This window comes from Oncorhynchus masou, chromosome 24 (assembly GCF_036934945.1).
Source record: "Oncorhynchus masou masou isolate Uvic2021 chromosome 24, UVic_Omas_1.1, whole genome shotgun sequence".
NCBI lineage: Eukaryota > Metazoa > Chordata > Actinopteri > Salmoniformes > Salmonidae > Oncorhynchus > Oncorhynchus masou.
Window position 1 is genome coordinate 97,501 of NC_088235.1, and position 20,000 is coordinate 117,500.

At 45.8% G+C, this 20,000-nt stretch overlaps 1 pseudogene; it reads left to right on the top strand.

The window, feature by feature from the left end:
- The window catches only part of LOC135513344 (alpha-actinin-2-like), a 107,325-nt pseudogene that overhangs the window by 35,207 nt on the left and 52,118 nt on the right, over positions 1-20,000 (top strand).

The following is a 20,000-nucleotide window of genomic DNA, read 5'->3' on the forward strand; positions in this document are numbered from 1 at the left end:
CATTGGGCCTTTAACTGCTGGGTAGAAGCCTCTTCCTGGACCAATCACAGTGCATTGGGCCTTTAACTGCTGGATAGAAGCCTCTTCCTGGACCAATCACAGTGCATTGGGCCTTTAACTGCTGGGTAGAAGCCTCTTCCTGGACCAATCACAGTGCATTGGGCCTTTAACTGCTGGGTAGAAGCCTCTTCCTGGACCAATCACAGTGATGTCAGTCTGGAGACGCACAACCATCCATTTGATTTGAGTTCTGCAGCAGAGAGCAGCGGTCCAATGGAAAGGCTTGTTCTCTTTACTGATGATTTATCACCAGAGATGGTTTGTTGACCTTTTCTACCGGATGTGGTTGGATGGAGTCGGCCTACAGCGCCAACTATTGGTCGCGTCGGGGACAACAGCTGTTGACAACTGTAGTGTAGCTAACCCTTTTCCTAACCTTTAACCTCATTCTCCTAACCTGCTATGTTAATTCACCTAACCTGCTATGTTAATTCACCTAACCTGCTATGTTAATTCTCCTAACCTGCTATGTTAATTATCCTAACCTGATATGTTAATTATCCTAACCTGATATGTTAATTATCCTAACCTGCTATGTTAATTATCCTAACCTGCTATGTTAATTATCCTAACCTGCTATGTTATTTATCCAACCTGCTATGTTAATTACCCTAACCTGCTATGTTAATTATCCTAACCTGCTATGTTAATTATCCTAAGCTGCTATGTTAATTATCCTAACCTGCTATGTTAATTATCCTAACCTGCTATGTTAGTTATCCTAACCTGCTATGTTAATTATCCTAAGCTGCTATGTTATTTATCCTAACCTGCTATGTTAATTATCCTAACCTGCTATGTTAATTATCCTAACCTGCTATGTTAATTATCTTAACCTGATATGTTAATTATCCTAACCTGCTTTGTTAATTATCCTAACCTGCTATGTTAATTATCCTAACCTGCTATGTTAATTATCCTAACCTGCTATGTTAATTATCCTAACCTGCTATGTTAATTATCCTAACCTGCTTTGTTAATTATCCTAACCTGCTATGTTAATTATCCTAACCTGCTATGTTAATTATCCTAACCTGCTATGTTAATTATCCTAACCTGCTATGTTAATTATCCTAACCTGCTATGTTAATTATCCTAACCTGCTATGTTAATTATCCAACCTGCTATGTTAATTATCCTAACCTGTTATGTAAACAAATCATCAGTATCAGCACACCTGCACCTATCAGTGTGAGAACCAATGAACACAAAGCTTTAGTAGGAAATCAAATGTAATTGGCCCTTGACCTTAGAAGACTGTTAGATAAATGCATTTTAATTGGCTGTTGAGCTGTGACGATATGATTCTCTCCCCCTGGTTGGCTGTGAAGCTGGAAGGACGGCCTCGCGTTGTGCGCCCTGATACACAGACACCGTCCTGACCTCATCGACTATGCCAAGCTCAACAAGGTCTCTGTGTGGTGTGGCCTGAGTCCGATGCATGCTGCTCTAGGACTGGCTGAGTGCCAGTCTGTTTGTGCCATCAGGCCAACTCCTTGTCATGGTATGATGGCACAAATAGACTGGCACTCAGGCTAGTCTGGTCCAAGACCTGGGCTGAAGTGCATGATGGGGGATGCAGCCACCAACCACCACACTAACCCCACTGCCCTGTTTACTACATGGAGATTCACTGGTCAAGAACTCTGTTTACTACATAGAGATTCACTGGTCAAGAACTCTGTTTACTACATAGAGATTCACTGGTCAAGAGCTCTGTTTACTACATAGAGATTCACTGGTTAAGAGCTCTGTTTACTACATAGAGATTCACTGGTCAAGAACTCTGTTTACTTCATAGAGATTCACTCAGGGTTAACCCATACCAGAACATGGTTAGCCTTGATACTGCTGAGCAGAACAAGGTTAGCCAATACCAGTGCAGGGTTAGCCTTAGCACTGATGAGCAGATCAGGGTTAGCCCATACCAGAGCAGGGTGAGCCTTGACACTGCTGAGCAGAACAGGGTTAACCCATACTAAAACATATAAACTATATAAACCAAGCTATAATGACTATATAAACCAAGCTATAATTACTATATAAACCAAGCCAGGAGAAAAAGCAACAGGAAATGTGAATTATTACCACCTGCGATATTAGAACACCTGGTTGGTAACACCTGGGGATATTAGAACACCTGGTTGGTACCATCTGCGATATTAGAACACCTGGTTGGTAACACCTGGGGATATTAGAACACCTGGTTGGTACCACCTGCGATATTAGAACACCTGGTTGGTAACACCTGGGGATATTAGAACACCTGGTTGGTACCATCTGGGATATTAGAACACCTGGTTGGTACCATCTGGGATATTAGAACACCTGGTTGGTACCATCTGGGATATTAGAACACCTGGTTGGTACCATCTGGGATATTAGAACACCTGGTTGGTACCATCTGGGATATTAGAACACCTGGTTGGTACCATCTGGGATATTAGAACACCTGGTTGGTACCATCTGGGATATTAGAACACCTGGTTGGTACCATCTGGGATATTAGAACACCTGGTTGGTACCATCTGGGATATTAGAACACCTGGTTGGTACCATCTGGGATATTAGAACACCTGGTTGGTACCATCTGCGATATTAGAACACCTGGTTGGTACCATCTGGGATATTAGAACACCTGGTTGGTACCATCTGGGATATTAGAACACCTGGTTGGTACCATGTGGGATATTAGAACACCTGGTTGGTACCATGTGGGATATTAGAACACCTGGTTGGTACCACCTGGGATATTAGAACACCTGGTTGGTACCATGTGGGATATTAGAACACCTGGTTGGTACCATCTGGGATATTAGAACACCTGGTTGGTACCATCTGGGATATTAGAACACCTGGTTGGTACCATCTGGGGATATTAGAACACCTGGTTGGTACCACCTGGGATATTAGAACACCTGGTTGGTACCATCTGGGGATATTAGAACACCTGGTTGGTACCACCTGGGATATTAGAACACCTGGTTGGTACCATGTGGGATATTAGAACACCTGGTTGGTACCATCTGGGATATTAGAACACCTGGTTGGTACCATCTGGGGATATTAGAACACCTGGTTGGTACCACCTGGGATATTAGAACACCTGGTTGGTACCATCTGGGGATATTAGAACACCTGGTTGGTACCACCTAGGATATTAGAACACCTGGTTGGTACCATGTGGGATATTAGAACACCTGGTTGGTACCATCTGGGATATTAGAACACCTGGTTGGTACCATCTGGGATATTAGAACACCTGGTTGGTACCATCTGGGATATTAGAACACCTGGTTGGTACCATCTGGGATATTAGAACACCTGGTTGGTACCATCTGGGATATTAGAACACCTGGTTGGTACCATCTGGGGATATTAGAACACCTGGTTGGTACCACCTGGGATATTAGAACACCTGGTTGGTACCATCTGGGGATATTAGAACACCTGGTTGGTACCACCTGGGATATTAGAACACCTGGTTGGTACCACCTGGGATATTAGAACACCTGGTTGGTACCATCTGGGATATTAGAACACCTGGTTGGTACCATCTGGGATATTAGAACACCTGGTTGGTAACACCTGGGGATATTAGAACACCTGGTTGGTACCATGTGGGATATTAGAACACCTGGTTGGTATCACCTGGGATATTAGAACACCTGGTTGGTACCATCTGGGATATTAGAACACCTGGTTGGTACCATCTGGGATATTAGAACACCTGGTTGGTACCATCTGGGATATTAGAACACCTGGTTGGTACCATCTGGGGATATTAGAACACCTGGTTGGTACCACCTGGGATATTAGAACACCTGGTTGGTACCATCTGGGGATATTAGAACACCTGGTTGGTACCACCTGGGATATTAGAACACCTGGTTGGTACCACCTGGGATATTAGAACACCTGGTTGGTACCATCTGGGATATTAGAACACCTGGTTGGTACCATCTGGGATATTAGAACACCTGGTTGGTACCACCTGGGGATATTAGAACACCTGGTTGGTACCATCTGGGATATTAGAACACCTGGTTGGTACCACCTGGGATATTAGAACACCTGGTTGGTACCACCTGGGGATATTAGAACACCTGGTTGGTACCCTCTGGGATATTAGAACACCTGGTTGGTACCACCTGGGATATTAGAACACCTGGTTGGTACCATCTGGGATATTAGAACACCTGGTTGGTACCACCTGGGATATTAGAACACCTGGTTGGTACCATGTGGGATATTAGAACACCTGGTTGGTACCATGTGGGATATTAGAACACCTGGTTGGTACCACCTGGGATATTAGAACACCTGGTTGGTACCATCTGGGGATATTAGAACACCTGGTTGGTACCACCTGGGATATTAGAACACCTGGTTGGTACCACCTGGGATATTAGAACACCTGGTTGGTACCACCTGGGATATTAGAACACCTGGTTGGTACCATCTGGGGATATTAGAACACCTGGTTGGTACCACCTGGGATATTAGAACACCTGGTTGGTACCATGTGGGATATTAGAACACCTGGTTCGTACCACCTGGTACTTTAAGGTAGGACTAGCCTTGTCAAGGACCAAGGCCGAAGGTCTACTCATGAATTGTATGTCCCCTGGAGTTGCCATGTTGAATGTTGAGACTGTTTACATGTACTAGCCTGTATTGTGTTACACGGTAATAGTATGATTGATGATGAGTGGAAGACAGTGTGGATGAATATGTTAGTGAAACGGTGTGTTGACGTGTCTCGTTATGATGTCTTCTACTATCTCCTCTCTCCAGGATGACCCTCTGGGTAATCTGAACCTGGCCTTTGATGTGGCAGAGAAATACCTGGACATCCCCAAGATGTTGGACGCTGAAGGTAAATATTTTAGATCAGGGGTCTCCAACCTTTTTTAATATGAGAGCTACTTTTTTTTTTTAAATCAAACATTTCGCAAGCTACTATTTTTTTCCACCAGGAAACTCTTCCCCAAGTCCTTAGTGAACAAGAGAAAGGAGTGCGATATGTTTTCTGTCAATATACCTGCTAAAATAATGGTTCATCTCTAAAGGAGGCCCTATAAAATCTGTGATTTTGGCCCTATAAAATCTGTGAATATAAAATCTGTGATTTTGGCCCTATAAAATCTGTGATTTTGGCCCTATAAAATCTGTGATTTTGGCCCTATAAAATCTGTGATTTTGGCCCTATAAAATCTGTGATTTTGGCCCTATAAAATCTGTGATTTTGGCCCTATAAAATCTGTGATTTTGGACCTATAAAATCTGTGATTTTGGACCTATAAAATCTGTGATTTTGGCCCTATAAAATCTGTGATTTCCCCCCCCCCCAAAAATTAGGTTTTCTATTTTCCCAAATTGTGTTTTTTCCTGGGTAAATTTTTCCTGGTTTTAGATTATTTTTGTCTTTCACTCTCAAAATTACAATTATTCGTAGAGAAACAACGAAATTGGATGTTCTGAGTCAATGTTTAAATCACATCTGAATAAAAAACATTGAGGTCTGGAAGAAAACTATGAAATTGAGATGTTCTTGTGTAATTCCCCTTTAATAGCCCAACTTGCCCTTTAATAATCTAGCGAGTGAGGAATGTGCAGTCTAATATGTCGACGGACTAATCTGGGTTTGGCGGATGCCGGGAGAATGCATAGTGCCAACTGTAAAGTTTGGTGGAGGAGGAATAATGGTCTGGGGCTGTTTTTCATGGTTCGGGTCCATTAGTTCCAGTGAAGGGAAATCTTAATGCTACAGCATACAATGACATTCTAGACAATTCTGTGCTTCCAAATGTGTGGCAACAGTTGGGGAAGGCCATTTCCTGTTTCAGCATGACAATGCCCCCGTGCACAAAGCGAGATCCATACATTTACATTTACATTTAAGTCATTTAGCAGACGCTCTTATCCAGAGCGACTTACAAATTGGTGAATTCACCTTCTGACATCCAGTGGAACAGCCACTTTCAATAGTGCATCTAAATCATTTAAGGGGGGTGAGAAGGATTACATTATCCTATCCTAGGTATTCCTTGAAGAGGTGGGGTTTCAGGTGTCTCCGGAAGGTGGTGATTGACTCCGCTGTCCTGGAGTCAGTGAGGGAGTTTGTTCCACCATTGGGGGCCAGAGCAGCGAACAGTTTTGACTGGGCTGAGCGGGAACTGTACTTCCTCAGTGGTAGTGGAAAGCCAGGCCAGAAGGTGGATGAACGCAAGTGCCCTTGTTTGGGTGTAGGGCCATCAGAGCCTGGAGGTACTGAGGTTGTTCACAGCTCTGTAGGCAAGCACCATGGTCTTGTAGCGGAACATCAACTGGAAGCCAGTCCCAGAAGAGCGGAGGAGCGGGGTGACGTGAGAGAACTTGGGAAGGTTGAACACCAGACGGGCTGCGGCGTTCTGGATGAGTTGTAGGGGTTTGTCAGAAATGGTTTGTCGAGATTGTTGTGAAAGAACTTGACTGGCCTCCACAGAGCCCTGACCTCAACCCCATCGAACACCTTTGGGATTAATTGGAACGCCGACTGTGATCCAGGCCTAATCGTCCAACATCAGTGCCCGACCTCAATAATGTTCTTGTGGCTGAATAGAAGCAATTCCCTGCAGCAATGGTCCATCATCTAGTGGAAAGCCTTCCCAGAAGAGTGGAGGCTGTTATAGCAGCAACGTTCCAACATCTAGTTGAAAGCCTTCCCAGAAGAGTGGAGGCTGTTATAGCAGCAACGTTCCAACATCTAGTGGAAAGCCTTCCCAGAAGAGTTGAGGCTGTTATAGCAGCAATGTTCCAACATCTAGTGGAAAGCCTTCCCAGAAGAGTGGAGGCTGTTGTAGCAGCAATGTTCCAACATCTAGTGGAAAACCTTCCCAGAAGAGTGGAGGCTGTTATAGCAGCAATGTTCCAACATCTAGTGGAAAGCCTTCCCAGAAGAGTGGAGGCTGTTATAGCAGCAATGTTCCAACATCTAGTGGAAAGCCTTCCCAGAAGAGTGGAGGCTGTTATAGCAGCAATGTTCCAACATCTAGTGGAAAGCCTTCCCAGAAGAGTGGAGACTGTTATAGCAGCAATTTTCCAACATCTAGTGGAAAGCCTTCCTAGAAGAGTGGAGGCTGTTATAGCAGCAATGTTCCAACATCTAGTGGAAAGCCTTCCCATAAGAGTGGAGGCTGTTATAGCAGCAATGTTCCAACATCTAGTGGAAAGCCTTCCCAGAAGAGTGGAGGCTGTTATAGCAGTAATGTTCCAACATCTAGTGGAAAGCCTTCCCAGAAGAGTGGAGGCTGTTATAGCAGCAATGTTCCAACATCTAGTTGAAAGCCTTCCCAGAAGAGTGGAGGCTGTTATAGCAGCAATGTTCCAACATCTAGTGGAAAGCCTTCCCAGAAGAGTGGAGGCTGTTATAGCAGCAATGTTCCAACATCTAGTGGAAAGCCTTCCCAGAAGAGTGGAGGCTGTTATAGCAGCAATGTTCCAACATCTAGTGGAAAGCCTTCCCAGAAGAGTGGAGGCTGTTATAGCAGCAATGTTCCAACATCTAGTGGAAAGCCTTCCCAGAAGAGTGGAGGCTGTTATAGCAGCAAAGGGGGGGACCAACTCCATATTAATGCCCATGGTTTTAGAATGAGATGTTGGAGGAGCAGGTGTCCACGTGCCTTTGGTCATGTAGTGTATTTAACAGACCTGATGACAGGGCCATTATGGCCTGTATGTCCTGTTTCTATCATACCTTTGGCTCTGAAGGTGACAGCATTATTTACTGATATTTTCCCCAAATTTCTCCAGCTTTTTTTCTTCTTTTTAAAAAATAAAGAATTATACTCATTATACTATATCTCTTTTGGAGAATCTACAGTACGTCTTTTGGAGAATCTACAGTACGTCTTTTGGAGAATCTACAGTACCTCTTGGAGAATCTACAGTACCTCTTTTGGAGAATCTACAGTACGTCTTTTGGAGAATCTACAGTACGTCTTTTGGAGAATCTACAGTACCTCTTTTGGAGAATCTACAGTACCTCTTTTGGAGAATCTACAGTACCTCTTTTGGAGAATCTACAGTACCTCTTTTGGAGAATCTACAGTACCTCTTTTGGAGAATCTACAGTACCTCTTTTGGAGAATCTACAGTACCTCTCTTGGAGAATCTACAGTACCTCTTTTGGAGAATCTACAGTACCTCTTTTGGAGAATCTACAATACCTCTTTTGGAGAATCTACAGTACCTCTTTTGGAGAATCTACAATACCTCTTTTGGAGAATCTACAGTACCTCTCTTGGAGAATCTACAGTACCTCTTTTGGAGAATCTACAATACCTCTTTTGGAGAATCTACAGTACCTCTCTTGGAGAATCTACAGTACCTCTTTTGGAGAATCTACAGTACCTCTTTTGGAGAATCTACAGTACCTCTTTTGGAGAATCTACAGTACCTCTTTTCAATCCCCTGCCTTCAGCCCTCATACTTTGCTTGTGTCCCGTCAGCCTTTTGTTGTCCGTCAGTTTACTCTCTCTGTCTCTCTCTCTCTGTCTGTCTCTCTCTCTCTCTCTCTGTCTCTCTCTCTCTCCCTGTCTCTCTCTCTCTCTCTCTCTCTCTCTCTTTCTCTCTGTCTCTCTCCCTCCCTCCCTTTTTCCATCCCTCTCTCTCTCTCTCTCTCTCTCTCTCTCTCTCTCTCTCGCTCTCTCTCTCTCTCTCTCTCCCTTCCTCCCTTTTTCCCTCCCCCTCTCTCTGTCTCTGTCTCTCTCTCTCTCTCTCTCCCTCCCCTCCCCCTCTCTCTCTCCCTCTCTCTCTCTCTCTCTCTCTCCCTCCCTCCTCTCTCCTCTCCCCTTTGTCCCTCCCCCTCTCTCTCTCTCTCTTCCTCTCTCTCCTCTCTCTCTTTCTCTCTGTCTCTCTCTCTCTCTCTGTCTCTCTCCCTCTCTCCCTCTCTCCCTCCCTTTTCCCTCCCTCTCACTCTCTCTCTCACTATCGCCCTCCATTCTCACTCTCTCTCTCCCTTCATGCACAAGGCTCTCCTTTGTTTTACCCACTGAACCTCACCAGTCCTCAGTTTGGTTTGATACTCTTGACCTGTAAACGTCAGTGTGATAGTCATCTCAGAGCTTCCTTTCCATCTCAGAGCTTCCTTTCCATCTCAGAGCTTTTCAACTTTTCTGTTCTTTTCTTCCTCATCTACCCCCCACTCCAGACATCATCAACACCCCCAAGCCAGACGAGAGAGCTATCATGACCTATGTCTCCTGTTTCTACCATGCTTTTGCTGGAGCAGAGCAGGTAGAGAGACCGTTCGAGTGTATGTGTGTGTGGTTTTGGACTGCAGAGTGATTATTGTAACGAGGTTCTCACATAATGAATTACTATTGGATATTTTAACATGGATCCCTTTTTGTTCCTGTCTGAAACATTAAAATATTTTTTATCCAAACAATATAACCAATTAATACTAGGATTTTAAACCTTAGCTGTCATCACGTTGTTTTAGGGTGCTAGATCACATTAGCATCACACACCGTCCAGATGGTTTCCATATAATTAGCCAAATGATGGGACTGTAATGTGACCCGTTGCTGTGTGTCTCTACAGGCGGAGACAGCAGCTAATCGTATCTGTACAGTTCTGGGGGTCAACCAGGAGAATGAGAGCCTCATGGAGGAATATGAGAAACTGGCCAGTCAGGTAATCACCCCTCACACACACTGGGACACCGCATTTTAGGAGACAAAATAACACGATGTGACTGGTTCCTTAGCTACTTCCTGTCTCTCAACCATGACTTATCAATATCAATCATGACTTATCAATATCAATCATGACTTATCAATATCAATCATGACTTATCAATACCAATCATGACTTATCAATACCAATCATGACTTATCAATATCAATCATGACTTATCAATACCAATCATGACTTATCAATACCAATCATGACTTATCAATACCAATCATGACTTATCAATACCAATCATGACTTATCAATACCAATCATGACTTATCAATACCAATCATGACTTATCAATACCAATCATGACTTATCAATACCAATCATGACTTATCAATACCAATCATGACTTATCAATACCAATCATGACTTATCAATACCAATCCTATGGCTGATCAATATCAATCATGACTTATCAATATCAATCATGACTGATCAATATCAATCATGACTGTTCAATATCAATCATGACTTATCAATATCAATCATGACTGATCAATATCAATCATGACTGATCAATATCAATCATGACTGATCAATATCAATCATGACTGTTCAATATCAATCATGACTTATCAATATCAATCATGACTGATCAATATCAATCATGACTGATCAATATCAATCATGACTGTTCAATATCAATCATGACTTATCAATATCAATCATGACTTATCAATATCAATCATGACTTATCAATATCAATCATGACTGTTCAATATCAATCAAGAACTGTTCAATATCAATCATGACTTATCAATATCAATCATGACTTATCAATATCAATCATGACTGATCAATATCAATCATGACTGTTCAATATCAATCATGACTTATCAATATCAATCATATGACTAATCAATATCAATCATGACTTATCAATATCAATCATGACTTATCAATATCAATCATGACTTATCAATATCAATCATGACTTATCAATATCAATCATGACTGATCAATATCAATCATGACTTATCAATATCAATCATATGACTAATCAATATCAATTATGACTGATCAATATCAATCATGACTGATCAATATCAATCATGACTGTTCAATATCAATCATATGACTAATCAATATCAATCGAAGAACTGATCAATATCAATCACATGACTGTTCAATATCAATCATATGACTAATCAATATCAATCACATGACTGTTCAATATCAATCACATGACTGTTCAATATCAATTGAAGAACTGATCAATATCAATCACATGACTTATCAATATCAATCATATGACTAATCAATATCAATTATGACTGATCAATATCAATCACATGACTGTTCAATATCAATCACATGACTGTTCAATATCAATCACATGACTAATCAATATCAATCGAAGAACTGATCAATATCAATCACATGACTGTTCAATATCAAACGATCTGGATCTACTGTTACCCTCCATGCTGTTACCCTCCTACTGTTACCCTCCATGCTGTTACCCTCCTACTGTTACCCTCAATCTGTTACCCTCCATACTGTTACCCTCCATACTGTTACAATATCCATACTGTTACCCTCCATACTGTTACCCTCCATACTGTTACCCTCCATACTGTTACCCTCCATACTGTTACCCTCCATACTGTTATCAATATCAATACTGTTACCCTCCATACTGTTACCCTCCATACTGTTACCCTCCATACTGTTACTTTGAATTTCCATACTGTTACCTCTTATGTCTACTCCTAATGCTGTTAGAACCCCCTGTTACCCTCCATACTGTTACCCTCCATACTGTTACCCTCCATACTGTTACCCTCCATACTGTTACCCTCCATACTGTTACCCTCCATACTGTTACCCTCCATGCTGTTACCCTCCATACTGTTACCCTCCATACTGTTACCCTCCATACTGTTACCCTCCATACTGTTACCCTATATACTGTTACCCTCCTGTTACCCTCCATACTGTTACCCTCCATACTGTTACCCTCCATACTGTTACCCTCCATACTGTTACCCTCCATGCTGTTACCCTCCATACTGTTACCCTCCATACTAATACCCTCCATACTGTTACCATCCATACTGTTACCCTCCATACTGTTACCCTCCATACTGTTACCCTCCATACTGTTATCTATACTAATACCCTCCATACTGTTACCATATATACTGTTACCCTCCATACTGTTACCCTCCATACTGTTACCCTCCATACTGTTATCTATACTATTACCCTCCATACTGTTACCCTCCATACTGTTACCCTCCATACTGTTACCCTCCATACTGTTACCCTCCATACTGTTACCCTCCTACTGTTCCATACTGTTACCCTCCATACTGTTACCCTATACTGTTACCCTCCATACTGTTACCCTCCATGCTGTTACCCTCCATACTGTTACCCTCCATACTGTTACCCTCTATACTAATACCCTCCATGCTGTTACCCTCCCCATACTGTTACCCTCCATACTGTTACCCTCCATACTGTTACCCTCCATACTGTTACCCTCCATACTGTTATCTATACTGTTACCCTCCATACTGTTACCATCCATACTGTTACCCTCCATACTGTTACCCTCCATACTGTTACCCTCCATACTGTTATCTCCATACTGTTACCCTCCATACTGTTACCCTCCATACTGTTACCCTCCATACTGTTACCCTCCATCTGTTATACTGTTACCCTATACTGTTACCCTCCATACTGTTACCCTCCATACTGTTATCTATACTGTTACCCTCCATACTGTTACCCTCCATACTGTTACCCTCCATACTGTTATCCATACTGTTACCCTCCATACTGTTACCCTCCATACTGTTACCCTCCATACTGTTATCCATACTGTTACCCTCCATACTGTTACCATATATACTGTTACCCTCCATACTGTTACCCTCCATACTGTTACCCTCCATACTGTTACCCTCCATACTGTTACCCTCCATACTGTTACCCTCCATACTGTTACCCTCTATACTGTTACCCTCCATGATGTTACCCTCCATACTGTTACCCTCCATACTGTTACCCTCCATACTGTTACCCTCCATACTGTTACCCTCCATACTGTTACCCTCCATACTGTTACCCTCCATACTGTTACCCTCCATACTGTTACCCTCCATACTGTTACCATATATACTGTTACCCTCCATACTGTTACCCTCCATACTGTTACCCTCCATACTGTTACCCTCCATACTGTTACCCTCCATGCTGTTACCCTCCATACTGTTATCTATACTGTTACCCTCCATACTGTTACCCTCCATACTGTTACCCTCCATACTGTTATCTATACTGTTACCCTCCATACTGTTACCCTCCATACTGTTACCCTCCATACTGTTACCCTATCCATACTGTTACCCTCCATACTGTTACCCTCCATACTGTTCCCTCCATACTGTTACCCTCCATACTGTTACCCTCCATACTGTTACCCTCCATGCTGTTACCCTCCATACTGTTACCCTCCTATACTGTTACCCTCCATACTGTTACCTGTTACCCTCCATACTGTTACCCTCCATACTGTTACCCTCCATACTGTTACCCTCCATACTGTTACCCTCCATACTGTTACCCTCCATACTGTTACCCTCCATACTGTTACCCTCCATACTGTTACCCTCCATACTGTTACCCTCCATACTGTTACCCTCCATACTGTTACCCTCCATACTGTTACCCTCCATACTGTTACCCTCCATGCTGTTACCCTCCATACTGTTTACCCTCCATACTGTTACCCTCCATGCTGTTACCCTCCATACTGTTACCCTCCATACTGTTACCCTCCATACTGTTACCCTCCATACTGTTACCCTCCATACTGTTATCTATACTGTTACCCTCCATCTGTTACCCTCCATACTGTTACCCTCCATACTGTTACCCTCCATACTGTTACCCTCCATACTGTTACCCTCCATACTGTTACCTGTTACCCTCCATGCTGTTACCCTCCATACTGTTACCTTCCATACTGTTACCCTCCATGCTGTTACCCTCCATACTGTTATCTATACTGTTACCCTCCATACTGTTACCCTCCTACTGTTACCCTCCATACTGTTACCCTCCATGCTGTTACCCTCCATACTGTTACCCTCCATTACCCTCCATACTACCCTCCATACTGTTACCCTCCATACTGTTACCCTCCATACTGTTACCCTCCATGCTGTTACCCTCCATGCTGTTTATCTGTTATACTGTTACCCTCCATACTGTTACCCTCCATACTGTTACCCTCCATACTGTTACCCTCCATACTGTTCCCCTCCATACTGTTATCTATACTGTTACCCTCCATACTGTTACCCTCCATACTGTTACCCTATACTGTTATCCATGCTGTTACCCTCCATACTGTTACCCTCCATACTGTTACCCTCCATGCTGTTACCCTCCATACTGTTACCCTCCATACTGTTACCCTCCATACTGTTACCCTCCATGATGTTACCCTCCATACTGTTACCCTCCATGATGTTACCCTCCATACTGTTACCCTCCATGATGTTACCCTCCATACTGTTACCCTCCATACTGTTACCCTCCATACTGTTATCTATACTGTTACCCTCCATACTGTTATCTATACTGTTACCCTCCATACTGTTACCCTCCATACTGTTACCCTCCATACTGTTATCTATACTGTTACCCTCCATACTGTTACCCTCCATACTGTTACCCTCCATACTGTTACCCTCCATACTGTTACCCTCCATACTGTTACCCTCCATACTGTTACCCTCCATACTGTTACCCTCCATACTGTTACCCTCCATACTGTTACCCTCCATACTGTTACCCTCCATACTGTTATCTATACTAATACCCTCCATACTGTTACCATATATACTGTTACCCTCCATACTGTTACCCTCCATACTGTTACCCTCCATACTGTTACCCTCCATACTGTTACCCTCCATACTGTTACCCTCCATACTGTTACCCTCCATGCTGTTATCTATACTGTTATCCTCCATACTGTTACCCTCCATACTGTTACCCTCCATACTGTTACCCTCCATACTGTTACCCTCCATACTGTTACCCTCCATACTGTTACCCTCCATACTGTTACCCTCCTACTGTTACCCTCCATACTGTTAACCTCCATACTGTTACCCTCCATACTGTTACCCTCCATACTGTTACCCTCCATACTGTTACCCTCCATGCTGTTACCTATACTGTTACCCTCCATACTGTTACCCTCCATACTGTTACCCTCCATACTGTTACCCTCCATGCTGTTACCCTCCATACTGTTACCCTCCATACTGTTACCCTCCATACTGTTACCCTCCATACTGTTACCCTCCATACTGTTACCCTCCATACTGTTACCCTCCATACTGTTACCCTCCATCCACTGTTACCCTCCATACTGTTACCCTCCATACTGTTACCCTCCATACTGTTACCCTCCTACTGTTACCCTCCATACTGTTACCCTCCATACTGTTACCCTCCATACTGTTACCCATCCATACTGTTACCCTCCATACTGTTATCCATACTGTTACCCTCCATACTGTTACCCTCCATACTGTTACCCTCCATACTGTTACCCTCCATACTGTTACCCTCCATACTGTTACCCTCAATACTGTTACCCTCCATACTGTTACCCTCCATGCTGTTACCCTCCATACTGTTACCCTCCATACTGTTGCCCTCCATACTGTTACCCTCCATACTGTTATCTATACTGTTACCCTCCCATACATTACCCTCCATGCTGTTACCCTCCATACTGTTACCCTCCATGCTGTTACCCTCCATACGGTTACCCTCCATACTGTTACCCTCCATGCTGTTACCCTCCATGCTGTTACCCTCCATGCTGTTACCCTCCATACTGTTATCTATACTAATACCCTCCATACTGTTACCATATATACTGTTACCCTCCATACTGTTACCCTCCATACTGTTACCCTCCATACTGTTATCTATACTGTTACCCTCCATGCTGTTACCCTCCATACTGTTATCTATACTGTTACCCTCCATACTGTTACCCTCCATACTGTTACCCTCCATACTGTTACCCTCCATGCTGTTACCCTCCATACTGTTACCCTCCATACTGTTACCCTCCATACTGTTACCCTCCATCCATACTGTGTTACCCTCCATGCTGTTACCCTCCATGCTGTTACCCTCCATACTGTTACCCTCCATACTGTTATCTATACTGTTACCCTCCATACTGTTACCCTCCATGCTGTTACCCTCCATACTGTTACCCTCCATGCTGTTACCCTCCATATAACCCATGTAATGATAACATGTCATGGCGTTACTGAACGTGTGTGTTCCCACAGCTGTTGGAGTGGATCCGTCGTATGACCCCCTGGCTGGAGAACAAGTCCCCGGAGACGACCATGGCTGCCATGCGTGGTAAACTGGAGGACTTCAGAGACTACCGTAGACAACACAAACCCCCCAAGGTGCAGGAGAAGTGTCAGCTGGAGATCAACTTCAACACCCTGCAGACCAAGCTGAGGATCTCCAACAGGCCTGCCTTCATGCCCTCTGAGGGACGCATGGTCTCAGTGAGTCACACACGCACGCACACACACACACACACACACACACACACACACACACACACACGCACGCACACACACACACACACACACACACACACACACACACACACACACACACACACAGAGACCTTCCTGCCCTCTGAGGGACGTATGGTCTTGGTGAGGAGAGGAGAACGAGAGGAAGGACCGGGCAACACATCCCCTGATCATAATTAGGCTTTTAGAGATCTTATTGATTTCATTAATCTCATATTCATGTATGTAATTGACCTTGATTATTAGCTGAGTTATCAATGACCCTTTGGAAGGATAGTATTCTGAGTCTCATTTTAACCCTACAGTTTTCACAATGTATTCTCCCCCGGGGAGGTAAAGCCACTGTATCTAACGGGCCTGGAGCAGAGGAGGGCTGGGAGGAGGGGCTTACTGTACTGTATCTTCAAACCTCGGTGTTTCCCAGGACACACCATGAACGGGCCTGGAGCAGAGAAGGGCTAGGAGGAGGGGCTTACTCTACTGTTAAACTGAATCCTGTCTGTCTGCCTGTCTGTGTGTGTGTGTGTGTGTGTGTGTGTGTGTGTGTGTGTGTGTGTGTGTGTGTGTGTGTGTGTGTGTGTGTGTGTGTGTGTGTGTGTGTGTGTGTGTGTGTGTGTGTGTGTAGGACATCACCAGTGCGTGGACGGGCCTGGAGCAGGCAGAGAAGGGCTATGAGGAGTGGCTGCTGAGTGAGATCAGGAGGCTGGAGCGTCTCAACCACCTGGCTGAGAAGTTTCAGATGAAGGCTACTTCCCACCAGGACTGGTCTGTAGGTGAGTCCAGATGAAGGCTACTTCCCACCAGGGCTGGTCTGTAGGTGAGTCCAGGACTGGTCTGTAGGTGAGTCCAGGGCTGGTCTGTAGGTGAGTCCAGGGCTGGTCTGTAGGTGAGTCCAGATGAAGGCTACTTCCCACCAGGACTGGTCTGTAGGTGAGTCCAGGACTGGTCTGTAGGTGAGTCCAGGACTGGTCTGTAGGTGAGTCCAGGACTGGTCTGTAGGTGAGTCCAGGGCTGGTCTGTAGATGAGTCCAGATGAAGGCTACTCCCCACCAGGGCTGGTCTGTAGGTGAGTCCAGGGCTGGTCTGTAGGTGAGTCCAGGACTGGTCTGTAGGTGAGTCCAGGACTTGTCTGTAGGTGAGTCCATGACTGGTCTGTAGGTGAGTCCAGGGCTGGTCTGTAGGTGAGTCCAGATGAAGGCTACTTCCCACCAGGGCTGGTCTGTAGGTGAGTCCAGGGCTGGTCTGTAGGTGAGTCCAGGACTGGTCTGTAGGTGAGTCCAGATGAAGGTTACTACCCACCAGGGCTGGTCTGTAGGTGAGTCCAGGACTGGTCTGTAGGTGAGTCCAGGGCTGGTCTGTAGGTGAGTCCAGGGCTGGTCTGTAGGTAGGTGAGTCCAGGACTGGTCTGTAGGTGAGTCCAGGACTGGTCTGTAGGTGAGTCCAGGGCTGGTCTGTAGGTGAGTCCAGGGCTGGTCTGTAGGTGAGTCCAGGGCTGGTCTGTAGGTGAGTCCAGGGCTGGTCTGTAGGTGAGTCCAGGGCTGGTCTGTAGGTGAGTCCAGGACTGGTCTGTAGGTGAGTCCAGGGCTGGTCTGTAGGTGAGTCCAGGGCTGGTCTGTAGGTGAGTCCAGGGCTGGTCTGTAGGTCTGTAGGTCCAGGGCTGGTCTGTAGGTGAGTCCAGGGCTGGTCTGTAGGTGAGTCCAGGGCTGGTCTGTGAGTCCAGGACTGTAGGTGAGTCCAGGGCTGGTCTGTAGGTGAGTCCAGGACTGGTCTGTAGGTGAGTCCAGGGCTGGTCTGTAGGTGAGTCCAGGGCTGGTCTGTAGGTGAGTCCAGGGCTGGTCTGTAGGTGAGTAGGTAGGTGAGTCCAGGGCTGGTCTGTAGGTGAGTCCAGGGCTGGTCTGTAGGTGAGTCCAGATGAAGGTTACTACCCACCAGGGCTGGTCTGTAGGTGAGTCCAGGGCTGGTCTGTAGGTGAGTCCAGGGCTGGTCTGTAGGTGAGTCCAGGGCTGGTCTGTAGGTGAGTCCAGGACTGGTCTGTAGGTGAGTCCAGGGCTGGTCTGTAGGTGAGTCCAGGGCTGGTCTGTAGGTGAGTCCAGGGCTGGTCTGTAGGTGAGTCCAGGGCTGGTCTGTAGGTGAGTCCAGGGCTGGTCTGTAGGTGAGTCCAGGGCTGGTCTGTAGGTGAGTCCAGGGCTGGTCTGTAGGTGAGTCCAGGGCTGGTCTGTAGGTGAGTCCAGGGCTGGTCTGTAGGTGAGTCCAGGGCTGGTCTGTAGGTGAGTCCAGGACTGGTCTGTAGGTGAGTCCAGGGCTGGTCTGTAGGTGAGTCCAGGGCTGGTCTGTAGGTGAGTCCAGGGCTGGTCTGTAGGTGAGTCCAGGGCTGGTCTGTAGGTGAGTCCAGGGCTGGTCTGTAGGTGAGTCCAGGGTCTGTAGGTGAGTCCAGGGCTCTGTAGGTGAGTCCAGGGCTGGTCTGTAGGTGAGTCCAGGGCTGGTCTGTAGGTGAGTCCAGGGCTGGTCTGTAGGTTGGTCCAGGGCTGGTCTGTAGGTGAGTCCAGGGCTGGTCTGTAGGTGAGTCCAGGGCTAGGTGAGTCCAGGGCTGGTCTGTAGGTGAGTCCAGGGCTGGTCTGTAGGTGAGTCCAGGGCTGGTCTGTAGGTGAGTCCAGGGCTGGTCTGTAGGTGAGTCCAGGGCTGGTCTGTAGGTTGGTCCAGGACTGGTCTGTAGGTGAGTCCAGATGGAGGTTACTACCCACCAGGACTGGTCTGTAGGTGAGTCCAGGACTGGTCTGTAGGTGAGTCCAGATGAAGGTTACTACCCACCAGGGCTGGTCTGTAGGTGAGTCCAGGACTGGTCTGTAGGTGAGTCCAGGGCTGGTCTGTAGGTGAGTCCAGGGCTGGTCTGTAGGTGAGTCCAGATGAAGGTTACTACCCACCAGGACTGGTCTGTAGGTGAGTCCAGGACTGGTCTGTAGGTGAGTCCAGGGCTGGTCTGTAGGTGAGTCCAGGACTGGTCTGTAGGTGAGTCCAGGGCTGGTCTGTAGGTGAGTCCAGGGCTGGTCTGTAGGTGAGTCCAGATTAAGGTTACTACACACCAGGACTGGTCTGTAGGTGAGTCCAGGACTGGTCTGTAGGTGAGTCCAGGGCTGGTCTGTAGGTGAGTCCAGGGCTGGTCTGTAGGTGAGTCCAGGACTGGTCTGTAGGTGAGTCCAGGACTGGTCTGTAGGTGAGTCCAGGGCTGGTCTGTAGGTGAGTCCAGGACTGGTCTGTAGGTGAGTCCAGGACTGGTCTGTAGGTGAGTCCAGGACTGGTCTGTAGGTGAGTCCAGGACTGGTCTGTAGGTGAGTCCAGGGCTGGTCTGTAGGTGAGTCCAGATGAAGGCTACTTCCCACCAGGGCTGGTCTGTAGGTGAGTCCAGGGCTGGTCTGTAGGTGAGTCCAGGGCTGGTCTGTAGGTGAGTCCAGGGCTGGTCTGTAGGTGAGTCCAGGACTGGTCTGTAGGTGAGTCCAGGGCTGGTCTGTAGGTGAGTCCAGGGCTGGTCTGTAGGTGAGTCCAGGGCTGGTCTGTAGGTTGGTCCAGGACTGGTCTGTAGGTGAGTCCAGATGGAGGTTACTACCCACC